Source organism: Schistocerca americana, chromosome 1, assembly GCF_021461395.2.
Source record: "Schistocerca americana isolate TAMUIC-IGC-003095 chromosome 1, iqSchAmer2.1, whole genome shotgun sequence".
NCBI lineage: Eukaryota > Metazoa > Arthropoda > Insecta > Orthoptera > Acrididae > Schistocerca > Schistocerca americana.
In genome coordinates, this window is record NC_060119.1 from 1,057,706,182 (window position 1) to 1,057,718,473 (window position 12,292).

The window sequence follows — 12,292 nt, forward strand, 5'->3', positions numbered from 1 at the left end:
TCTGCTTGCGCTATGTCATGTTTAGGTATAAGTTGCTGCTGTTTGCCAGGCATAGTGTTATTGAATTTGACTTTTGCTCATTTATGCTGCTAGCTTTGCCAATTTGCATTTTTTGCATTGCTGTTTATAATAATTGTTTTACGTGCTGCTGCATTGCCTCGTCCCTTAGTTTAGCATCTGAGCTCAGTAGATTTAAGTTAGCTTAAGAGGGGGTAAACTATATGAGAAACTGACTATGGAGAATAGGTAAAGAATGCATTGCGAAGTTACATAAAAAGGATTTGGGCCCAAATGAGTATTGTACAATCAGAAATAATTATTTTGAAAGAAATATGAACAGAATACAGAAAGCATGCTTGTATAAGATTTTTTTTGGGGGAAGCAAAGGTTGAAATAAGACGAAAGATCTATAGAATGAAGTTTTGGGTTGGACTGCAGTACCAAATGTTACACTGAAAACGAACCCTGTCCTTTCCTATTGGTGTTATCCCACTATGTGTTTGTGTACCCTTGTGTAGTTGTTTTCTTCCTGTCTCTGTGTAGTTTCATAGAATTTTTCCCTCTTTTAATATTAAGCTACATTCACTATGATGAGGAATACTGTTATCATCAAATATAATTGGCATTAATAATATGTTATTTACTTTGTAAAGATATTAGACATTATTCATTCTGTTTAAATGCTTATGTGTGAAGTTGATGTTTCGAAAGTTATTCTGATCTTTTATGTACGTACTCATGTCATAATTCCTGTAACACTGATGTCTATGTTAGTTCGATTCTTTTGTAAAGCCTGTACTACAAATGTTATCTGTATTGTTATGTTCTTTAATGATGTATTTTGTACCTTTGCTATTGTATTCTTCTGTTATAAAATTGTAATTGTCACCAGTTCATGATATTATTAACTTGTAAGTTACATTTCACTGCACACGTTTCTGTTGGTCATAGTATATGGACAATATGTGAGAAGTTGGGACTGTTAGTGTTTGCACATGTGTTAATAATTCCGCAAGGGACTGGATAACAGCATTGCTGGTTCTAAGGACATGTCAAACAAATTTTTTGTGAGTGGACAAGGGGTGGTTTATGGACTTGCTATATTCTCCGCAAGACTCTTCGATGGTGATTGTGCACCTGCACAGTCGCAACAGATGGCTGCTGGCCGTGTCTACAAGGACTACAGTAGGTCAACATCTTTGATGATTCATCAATACCATTATTTCTACAAGGACTGCAGTGGGGTCTGCACCTCTGGTGGCCCACCAATACCGTAATCTCTACAAGGACTACAGTGGGTCTGCATCTATGATGACCCACCAACGCCATTATTTCTACAAGGACTACAGTGGGTCTGCATCTTTGATGACCCACCAATACCATTATCTCTACAAGGACTACAGTGGGTCTGCACCTCTGGTGGCCCACCAATACCATACTCTCTACCAGGACTACAGTGGGTCTTCTCTGTGATGACCTACCTACCAATATTCATCAAAACTTCGACTGACTCTGCTGTGGGTTTGCTCTGTTGTGGACCAATACTTGTCTGCATGTCGAGAGTCAGCACTGTCTTTCCGTTGGAAGGACAACACTACTTCTTCAAGACTGCATGGAAATCCACTACTTCTGTGTGCATTTTCTTTTACTGCTCAGACTTTGAGAAAAACACTGCTATTCTCCTGTTATGTACGATTAGGACTGTCTTTATGGACTGTGAGAAAATTTTAGCTTTTGACCAACATTGTATCAATAAGTGTGTGCATTTTATATCTTTGTTACTGTAATTGTGAAAAATTTTTGTCAAATCTGTATTGGCCAGTGCCCAACACCATTTGTAAAAATTTTTGTGGGGAGCATGGGGGCTATGTAAGTAGGCTGTTTATGTTTTCTCTATGTAAGTAGGCTGTTTATGTTTTCTCTATGTAAGTAGGCTGTTTATGTTTTCTCTATGTAAGTAGGCTGTTTATGTTTTCTTATTGGCAACGTTACGTAGCGCTCAATATGAAAATCACTGGCTGTGCTGTGTGCAGTCTGCGGCTAGTTTGCATTGTTGTCTGCCATTGTAGTGTTGGGCAGCGGCAGCTGGCTGTGAACAGCGCGTAGCGTTGCGCAGTTGGAGGTGAGCCGCCAGCAGTGGTGGATGTGGGGAGAGAGATGGCGGAGGTTTGCAATTTGTCATGAACTGATATATATATTATGACTTGTGATGATATTAAGGTAAATACATTGTTTGTTCTCTATTAATATCTTTCATTTGCTAACTATCCCTATCAGTAGTTAGTGCCTTCAGTAGTTTGAATCTTTTATTTAGCTGGCAGTAGTGGCGCTTGCTGTATTGCAGTAGCTTGAGCAGCGAAGATTTTTGTGAGGTAAGTGATTTGTGAAAGGTATAGTTTAATGTTAGTCAGGGCCATTCTTTTGTAGAGAATTCTGAAAGTCAGATTGCGTTGCGCTAAAAATATTGTGTGTCAGGTTAAGCACAGTCGTATATAAATTGTTCAAAGGGGACGTTTCAGGGTGTTTGTGCAGGACGTTTTCTGCCAGGTGATCATGATGGTCAGGGTATGTTGTTACGACTTCTCTACCCTCCTAATGTCAACTCACGATTGACGACATATCAAGCATGCAGCAGAAGCTGTGTTCAGGCAGATTCTCCCGAATTTCCAGAGGTATACAGCATCACGTATTTACAAAATTCCTCTAAAGTGAAAGTGCAGAGCTGACGTCCACTAACGCTCCAGATATATTCAGATCAGACGAATTTGATGGAAAGGCATCAACATGAATGCTCCTCAAAACACTGTAGCGCAATTTGAGCCTTATACCGTAGGCAATTAGAAGGGTGCTTGTGCAGGTAGTCTTCTGCTGGTCAAGTTTCTAGACCGCCATGATAGTAAGTGTCAGGAGATGAAATGTGAAATGGCAGCACATGGGGAGTTAGGAAAATTTTGCAAGTGTGCTAGGTCGTGGAACATGAAACCAAGCTTCCTGTAGTGAGACTCAAATGCGAGTTGCAATGTGTGTTCCTGTTGTGAAACTAACAAATGCAGTGGATATATAATTCTAGCTCACACTGTTACATCATGTAGACTACATAACACTTCACCCCATTAATCGACATTTTACAGCAAAATTTCTAACAAACTGACCATGTTGCTGCAAAAGTTATAGCAAGTTACCCTATGTTTTCAGCAAAAATTGTAACAAAGTGGAACCTGATTAGAGCAAAAGTGTAACAAAACACCACATTTTACAATAAAATTGTTAAAAGATGCTCTATGTTGCAAAAAAAAAAAAAAAAAAAATTGAACAAGTAGCCTCCCTGTTACAGAAAAATTGTAACAAAAGCCTTTTAGTACCATATCTATTGTATAGTTTTAGTTAGAGGACTCTTAGACTGGCTACAATCGGTATGTACACTGAGGTGACAAAAGTCGTAGGATAGTGACATGCACATATACAGACGGAGGTAGTATCCCGTACACAAGGCATAAAAGAGCAGTGCATCGGTGGAGCTGTCATTTGCACTCAGGCGATTCATGCAAAAACGATTCTGACATGATTATTGCCTCACGATGGGAATTAAAAGACTTTGAACACAGAATGGTAGTTGGAGCTAGACGCAAGGGGCAATCCATCTCGGAAGTCGATAGGGAATTCAGTATTCCGAAATCCACAGTGTCAAGCCTGTGCCGAGAATGCCAAATTTCAGGCGTTGCCTCTCACCATGGACAACGCAGCGGCTTTGTCGTAGAGATGTTAGTGCTAACAGACAAGCAACACCGTGTGAAATATCCTCAGAAATCAATGTGTGATGTACGACGAACGTATCCGTTAGGACACTGTGGTGAAATTGTCGTTAGTGGGCTATGGCAACAGACGACTGGCGCGAGTGCCTTTCCTAACAGCACGACATCACCTGAAGCGCCTCTCCGTTCTTATGACCATGTCGGTTGGAACCTAGCCGATTTTAAAACCGTGACCTGGTGAGATGAATCCTGATTTCAGTTTGTAAGAGCTGATGGTAGGATTAGAGTGTGGTACAGATCTCACGAGGCCATGGCCCCAAGTTATCAACAAAGTACTGCGCAAGCTGGTGGTGGCTCCATAATGGTTGTGGGCTGTGTTTGCATGGAATGGAGTGGCTACTCTGGATGTTCACCTACTTGGAGACCATTTACTGCTTTCACGTACGTCATACTCCCAAACAAAGATGGAATTTTTATCGATGAAAATGGGCCATGTCACAGGGCCACAATTGTTAGCGATTGATTTGAGGAACATTCTGGATAATCCGAGCAAATGGTTTGGCCACCCAGATCGCACGATGTGACTCCCATAGAACATTTATGGAACACAATCCAGAGGTAAATTGGTGCACCAGCAACACTTTCCCAGTTACGGGCTGATATAGAGGAAGCATGGCTCAGTATTTCTGCAATGGACCTCAAACGAGCTGTTGAGTCCATGCCTCATGGAGTTGCTACACTGCACTGGACAAAAGGAGGTTCGACACGATATTAGGAGGTGTCCCATTACTTCTGTCACTTCACAGTATAACTGCAATGTTCAACTCTCAAACACAGTGTTACCAGAGTGCCATAAAATAAGTGCGGGGAACTATCTAAGTTCAGTGAAAACATATAACAATGAGAATATGATGCAGTGCACTCACTTCAGGAATCAACATTCAGAAACCTGATGTATGTTAGAAAAGCCATCCAGCAGGTGCTGTCCTTACGTTTACACATTTCATGGAATCGTCTGACAAAGCTTCCTATAGTTCACACATCAGAACACTTCAGTAGAAGTGTTTCCTACAAATTTAGAATATATGTTATTCGCTCACCAGGAATGTGACATCCGACACAGAAGCCATTTATACCTGTACAAAAATGCTATTTCTGGCCTACATTTTCCTACATCATCATCCTTCAGCTTGTAACCTGAATGGCACTATCTTAACGAGATGCACATTTCATCAGCTACTATTTATAGCTGACCTACTTTCCCCAATGCAAACGGCTCTAGCCGGCCGCTGTGGCCTAGCGGTTCTAGGCGTTTCAGTCCGGAACCGCGCTGCTGCTGCGGTCCCAGGTTCGAATACTGCCTCCGGCATGGATGTGTGTGATGTCCTTAGGTTACCTAGGTTTAAGTAGTTCTAAGTCTAGGAGACTGATGACCTCAGATGTTAAGTCCCATAGTGCTCAGAGCCATTTGAACCTTTCTTTTCTTTTTTTTTTTTTTTTTGAGCCAACGGCCCCACTGCAGTGGTAACATTGGTTCCCGTCACATCACCGAAATTAAGCATTGTTGGGCTTGGTTAGCACTTGGATTGGTGACCATCTGGGTCTACAGAGCGGTGTTGGCAAGCAGGGTGCACTCAGCCCTTGTGAGGTCAACTGATGAGCTACTTGACTGAGAAATGGCGGCTCTGGTCACGAAAACTGACAATGGCTGGGAGAGCAGTGTGCTGACCACATGCTCATCCACATCTGCATCCCATGATGCCTATCAGCTGATGTTGAAACGGTGATCAGTCGATATTGTTGGCTCATTCAACGCCTGTTCTGATGGAGTTACTTTCCCCGACACTATTTCTACATAACAAAGAAGTGTACAAAGATATTTTTCACTGACAGGGAATGTGACTTAGTACACAACTTAGCACGGTAGCGGTATTTCTAAGCCACCATCCTACAGATAGTGACCTGTATGGAAATATATAAACCAGAACCACATTCCATCAGCCTTCTAGATCACAAAGATTCCATAGCCGATGCAGCCCGCATGACTGTCGGTCTTCAAGGGATTTGCCCTACCACATGGCGTGAGAATCCAAGATGGCAGACGAGGGAGACAGGCGAAGCCTGCAACGTTGCCAGTCCAAAATAGTCGTTCTAGTTTCTGAGTCACTACAGTTTCTTATCCCCATCACTCCTCCACAATGTCCACTCATCTAGCAAACTTAGTAGATTTGTTATGTATATCCTAGTGAATGGCTGATTATCATGAAGTATCATCAGAGATCCCCAACCCTCACACCAAATAAAAAACAGGCTCACACCTTTGATTGTAAGTATTAACCCTCCCCCTGAATTTACGTTATTATTATTATTAATATCATTCATTGTGTGTATGTGTTCCATCGTTTTAATCTATTATTTTTCCCTGATACACTGGAGCAGAAATCGACTCAGCATGCAGACAGATTTCCTGATGCAGCACCTGATATATCGAAGCAGGATACATAATAGTTACCAGTGTCTGAACTGATTATCGAGCCAGCACCTGATACACAGGAGTGGAAATCAAGTCAGTATACACAATTGTTTCCAGACTTTGTGTTTCCACTATCATTAAGAACTAGTATTGCATAGTGCACCAATGAATATGGTGTTGTTCACTGTATTTATACAAACTAAAAGCAAGTGACAGTAAACGAGTCATTTTAGGGCTTGTCCTCAGATCATGGGTTCAGTGTAGTGGTAATTTTTGAAAATCTCCGATTTAGTGACATGAAAGTAATGCTTTCAGACTACGAATGGTATCAGTTATATCAGAATTCAACACAAATACCTGTGGTATTCAACTCTCATTCGCCTGCAGTGTTACTGGATTGCAATATAGTATATGCTGGGGACTACGCAAGAACAGTGAAAATATATAACAATTAGAGTAGTGTGCTGTGGCCACACATTCAGGTATATATATTTAGAAATCTGATGTATGCTAGCTCGGCAACCTAGCGTGTGTTGTATGAACGTCTTGGTTGGTGGTCTTACATATATGGATTTTATGGAATTGTCTGTCTTGTGTTTACAGAGCTTACCCGTCAGAATACTTCAGATGAAGTGTTTGCTATGAATTTCGATGCAGTATGTATGATGCATCAGGTTGCATGGAATTGATGCTGAATTATGTGCATATGTGTACTTATTTGTATAACCTACCACACTAACCTAAAATAAATAAGTGAAAAATAAGCGATTGTCTGTGTCTCAAAACTAGGCTTCATTTCACCAAAAACCAGAAATAAAGATGTTGAATAAACTATGTAGATTACTGGATCACTACAGTACAAACGGCAACTAGAATGATTCACATCTTCAGTAACGTAGATAAAGAGAAAGTCGAGGCATGTCTCCAGGAGAAAACATTTACCTATGGGCAGGAGCACGTAGCGTCTAATTCAGGTTGAAACGAATAGATTTCCATGTAAAGGTTACATACGTACCTAGTAGAACAGTTCAGGCCATGACTTTACTGTCCAGCAATTGCTATGTCAAAGAGACTTAGCACATTTTACATGAGACGAAACTTCACAGTCTAGCTGTTGCACTGTCAGAGAGAGAGAGAGCAATATTTAACAATAAATTCATTTTCAGGTGTTGTTGCAATGTTATAGAGACTTAGCAGCTCATCAATTTTCGTTCGTTGTTGTTGGAATTAGCAGTTCGTTATCAAAAGAGATAAAATTTGTGCGTTCACTGCAACCCAGCCATTTAGGCGGAATGGTAACCTATTTTTAGTATGAACCTACTTGAAACAATTACTGTCAACTGAAGAGGGGCGGGGGGAGGGGAACTGTAATAGAGGTTACATGTATTTTGCCCAAGAATCTATCACTTTACTGGCTGAGTTACATTTCCTACATGTCTTGCTGGCGTTATTTGCCACATGGATCAAGTTGGTTGGAAGACTGATGTAGTTTTCTGAATTATGCTGCCGATGACTGTATATATGCCTCCGTTATTACAGATAAGCTTGCCAAGTCATGGGAAAATGTCTACATGTTGTAGTAATTTCTGTTGCACTGTAATGTGAGTACAGGCGTTTTCGTTTTAGTGGACATTGTGTCTGCTTATCACAATGTATTGTCACAGCAGAAGCTGAGTAGAGACGTGGTGTAGTGGTTGCGATCCTAAACAGTTGCTCGTAGGGTCGTGAGTTCGAAACTCGCCTGGACTGTACAATTTTAATTTCTATATTCGGTTTGAGTACAGTACATTCTAGAAGTATCCACAAGTGTAAAGAATCACTGGACTGGAATGTTCTGTAGCTGTGTATATACTGTATGTCTTCTGGCCGGAGGCAGTTCGCTCTGCGCTCTTGTATGTGCAAGTGCTGAACAAACCTTCGTGAAGTGAAGTTAGTGTTCGTCATTCAACTACTTACACTTTCTTCTACGTGACATTATTTTTAGCCCTGCAGAATTAGTCATTCAGTCAAGTAATGAAATCAACTTTGTGGTGTTTCTGCCAAAAGAACAATGTCATCAGCAAAATCCGGATTCGTAAGAATAGATTGAACGTTGCAACGTATGCCCTTGTCGGAGTTGTCCATAGGTTTTCTTATTATGAGAACTATGGCTAATATGAAAAGGAAAGGTGACAAAATGAAACCTAAAAGAAAAGGAATGTTCCCATCTTACGTTCTTATACAACAACTCTAGTCCAGATACAGGTTTCTGAAAACACCAGTGACATAATCTAGAATTCGATTTATGCTGGCAGCATTCCACAGTGATTCACGGTGTAGATTGTCAAAAGTTTTTAAAAAATAGTAGGTGAATGAAGCAAGCAGATACACATACTTTTTAAATGTTTTATTTTAGTCCATAAGCGGTTTCAGGCTACCATGGCCATCTTCAGATGGCTAACATTTTTAGCTACAAAGGTGTTTTGACCAACAGCATGTCGTCTGTTCCCACAATATTGTAGTATAATTGGAGTAAAAGTATGTTACAGTCAAGCCATAGTGGTCTGTGTACATTACAAATTTCCGAGAGATTGTTACAGTCAAGCCATAGTGGTCTGTGTACATTACAAATTACCGAGAGATGAATATTATCAATGAAAAGACAGGGTTGATAACAAGTCTGATAAAGAAAAACCAAGAGTTAAGTCGTAACGAACATGTGAAATGCAGTAATGTGGAGAGCTCTCAGTTTCTCAGACTGTATGTACCGCTAAATTCAATTTTCAGACAAGAAAATTAGATTTTGTTATATTAGCCGCTTTATCGTAGTTTCGTTTGCTGCAGGAGGGTCACATGCCGTGATCAGCGGTAAGACTTGAGATAACTGTAACTTATACCGTGGATCTAGCAGGTCGGGACATTCGATGAGAAAGTGAATCATCATACTGTATCTGCTCCACGGTGAAACCCATGCTAGTTTTCTTATCGGAATCTATACTCGTGTGTGAACTTGGCGTGTTTCTTAGCTGTTCGTATCGATTAAAATAACGAGCACCAACTACTATCATCATTATTATTCAATCATCGTAGCTGCAGTCTAGCCATTACTGTAGTAATTATTTTCTTCGCCCTCCCGCTTCGCTTTCAGTCGCTTGCTAACTTTTGTATCCCGTCAGCCTTTTCAGGTCTTCGAACATTTTTCCCTGGCTCTGTCTTTGCAATTTCTAGACAGTATTTTGTGTTTACCTATGTTTGTTGGCCATTTTTTAAGATTCAGTATGTGAATTAGAACGTGTATACACAGAAGAGCCAAAGACACTGGTACACTTACCTAATACCGTGTAGGGTCCCGGCGAGCACGCAGAAGTGCCGCAACACTACATGGCATGGATTCGACCAATGTCTGAAGTAGTGTTGGAGGAAACTGACACGATGAATCCCTCAGGACTGTCCATAATTCTGTAAGAGTACGGGGGGGTGGAGATCTCTTCTGAACAGCACATTGCAAGGCATCCCAGATACACTCAATAACATTCATGTCTGGGGAGTTTGGTGGCCAGCGGATGTCTTTAAAATCAGAAGAGCGTTTCGGAGCCACTCTGTAGCAATTCTGGACGTGTGGGGTGTCGCATTGTCCTGCTGGAATTGCCCAAATACGTCGGAATGCACGATGGACATGAATGGTGGACGCACGAGACCAGACAGAATGCTTACCCACGTCTCACCTGTCAGAGTCGTATCTAGACATATTAGGGGTCCTCCAACTGCACACGCCCCACACCGTTAAAGAGCCTCCACCAGCTTGAATCGTCCCCTGCTGATATGCAGCAGGGTACATGGATTAAAGAGATTGTCTCTATACCCGTACACATCCATCCGCTTGATACAATTTGAAGCGAGACTCGTCCGACCAGGAAACATGTTTTTAGTCATCAACAGTCCAATTTCGGTGTTGGCGGCTCCAGGCGAGGCGTAAAACTTTGTGTCGTTTAGTTCAAATGGCTCTGAGCACTATGGGACTCAACTGCTGAGGTCATAAGTCCCCTAGAACTTAGAACTACTTAAACCTAACTAACCTAAGGACAACACACACATCCATGCCCGAGGCAGGATTCGAGCCTGCGACCGTAGCGGTCGCGCGGTTCCAGACTGTAGCGCCAGAACCGCTCGGCCACCAGCGGCCGGCTGTCGTTTAGTCATCAAGGGTACACGAGTGGGCCTTCGGTTCCGAAAACCCATATCGATGATGTTTCGCTGAATGGTTCGCACTCTGACACTTGAAAGCTGCAGCAATTTGCGTAAGGGTAGCACTTCTGTCACGTTGAACGATTCTCTTCAGTCGTCGTTGGTCCTGTTCTTGCAGGATTTTTTCCGGCCGCAGTGATGTCGGACATTTGATGTTTTACCGGACTCCTGATATTCACGGTACACTTGTGAAATGGTCGTGTGGGAAAATCCCCTCTTCATCGCTACATCGGAGATTCTGTGTCCCATCGCTCGTGCGGCGGCTATAACACCACGTTCAAACTCGCTTAAATCTTTATAACCTGCCATTGTAGCAGCAGTAACCAATCTAGTCTCCTTTTGATGTCCTCCTTGCTCCGTCCGTCATTGGTTATTTTGCTGCCTGGGAGCAGGATTCTTTAACTTCATCTACTTCATGACCATCAATCTTGATGCTAAGTTTCTTGCTGTTCTCATTTCTGCTACTTCTCATTACTTAATTCCTTCTTCAATTTACTCTCAGTCCATATTCTGTACTCATTAGACTCTTCATTCCATTCAGCAGATCGTGTAATTCTTCTTCAGTTCCACTGAGGTCAGCAACTTCATCAGCGAACCTAATCATCCTTTCACCTTGGATTTTAATGCCACTCTTGAAATTTTCTTGTATTTCCTTCTTTGCTGGTTCCAGGTAAAGACTGAACAGTAGCGGCGAATGGCTACGCCCCTGTCTTACACCTTTTTTTAAATCCGAGCGCTTCGTTCTTGGCCTCCCACTCTTACTGTTCCCTTTTGGTTCTTGTGCATATTATATATTGACCGTCTTTCACTACAGTTTATCCCTACTTTTCTCAGTATTTCAAACATCTTGCACCATTTCACACTGTCGACCGCTTTTTCCGGGTAGACGATTCTTATGAACGTATCTTCCTTTTTCTTAAGTCGTGTTTCTTTTACCAGACGCAACGTGAGAACTGCCTCTCTAGCGCCTTTATTTTTCTAAAGCTAAACTGGTCGTCATATAACAGATCTTCAATTTTCTTTTCCACAGTATTAAATGATACTTGTAATGATTTCTCTAGGTGCGACTAATTTTTTACTTACTTACTTTTTTACATTACTTACATACATCTGACTTCTATATTGTGTTTCTCAGTTTCGTTTGGGATTCGCGTTGTGGAAGGCTTCCCATGGCAAATGAAATACGCTAGTAGATTTCTGGTTTCAGCTCACGAGCTGACGCACAGTTTTTTACAACTTCAGCCTGTATTGTCCTCATTTTAGCGAACTGGCGTTACTTGTTCCGCGAACTTCTCTTATAACTCATTAATAATGAAAAATTCGAACACCACACCCCACTTTCGGCTGATACAAATAAAACCACCGAACGGAAAAAAGTGAGAGCGATGTAGGCTTCAAACGAATGGAACTCTACTGTCAGAAAATTAATTACAAATTCATGGTATAAATGAGTAATATTTTTCGGTATATTGTACAACGCTTTTCTTTTGCGAGCAAAAACTTCAAAAAATTGGCACCGGAAATTTTTACCGCTTCTGCTTTCCCACCCCTCATCAAGTCCCCACCCTCGTGGCGCTACGAATAATAAAAAAAGGCCGGTTTTAATAAAAGTCAATTAAAAATGCATGGGCGCCATGGCGCGCTTCCTTGCCCGCAGCGTGTCTAATTAATGGCCAGCGACCTGCGAGTCCGAAGGATTAGGCGCCGCGGACAGCCGTCGCACTTTCCTGCGGTCCGCGTCGCCAGCCGCCGCTCGCTGTCACCTGCGATGGATAATTCACGTCTAGGTGTCGCCGGGCTTGTTTTGCGAGCGCTAATCCGCCCCAGGGCGCTCATTTGGATC